The sequence below is a fragment of the Galeopterus variegatus genome, unplaced genomic scaffold (assembly GCF_000696425.1).
Source record: "Galeopterus variegatus unplaced genomic scaffold, G_variegatus-3.0.2 Scaffold410, whole genome shotgun sequence".
NCBI classification, from domain to species: domain Eukaryota; kingdom Metazoa; phylum Chordata; class Mammalia; order Dermoptera; family Cynocephalidae; genus Galeopterus; species Galeopterus variegatus.
In genome coordinates this window covers 92,698-93,574 of record NW_007726521.1, presented here as the reverse complement: position 1 = coordinate 93,574, position 877 = coordinate 92,698, and the positions used below count along the sequence as shown (strand labels likewise).

The 877-nt window shown below is 32.4% G+C and overlaps 1 protein-coding gene across 1 annotated transcript in view; it reads left to right on the top strand.

The window, feature by feature from the left end:
- LOC103587056 (receptor tyrosine-protein kinase erbB-4-like) overlaps positions 1-877 on the top strand; it is a gene marked incomplete at its 3' end in the record, with an annotated part of 234,500 nt that overhangs the window by 151,037 nt on the left and 82,586 nt on the right. The gene's annotated exons all lie outside the window — the stretch shown is intronic.

The following is an 877-nucleotide window of genomic DNA, read 5'->3' as shown; positions in this document are numbered from 1 at the left end:
TCTTGTGCCTGGAATGAATAAAACAAACACACTGAGGATGGCAGCTGAACTTATATTTGCAACTGCCTCCTATAGGTTTCTCATTATGTGAAAAAAAAATCCCCTATCTGTATAATTGTAGATAGTAGGTAACTATCACCTATCTACTGTTAATTGGGTTTTTATTACTAGTAGCTAAATGCTTTAGGTACTGATGCATGATTTCTCCTAAATCATTTTTTAATTAAACAAGAGGGGAAAATGGAGTAGACATTGGGCAGGAAAGTGATATGAGTATTTCTGGTCAATTTCTTCAAATAAGAACAGTATTTTCAGAGGGAATATCTTACAATTTTTTCTGGATAAACAAAGCTATCCAAAGGAGAATCCATCTATGTGGTCAGGCATTCTTCATGGGAGACAAGTTAGCTAATCAAGGCCTGTGTTGTGAAATAGAGAATCAAGTAAAAATTGGCTTTAGCGCACTTTATCCTACAGCCATGCCCTTGTCGCAGTGAACCGTAGGGTTTTTATTATCTTGGCTTTCTGTTATTCTTAAGGAATAATTGGCAGTTCTATTGATTCCATTTGAGATGAGGAAGAAATTTTTTTGATTGAAGCATTAATTTTAGCTTCTACTTAGTGCTAATTACTTACCTACTGACTCCAGTCAATGTCACATAGACTAAAATAATCTTTCTAAAGGGAAATTTGACAACTTGTACCAAAAATCTAAAACCTCTTCACACTCTATGACCTTGGAATGTCATCTGTAGAAGTTTATTTTGAAGAGAAAAATAAGTTAAATGTAAATAATTACTATTTAATTTATATTCTGGCTTACTATATTTTCATTAAAAATAGTATATAATAATTCATTACCATTAAATGCTCAGTA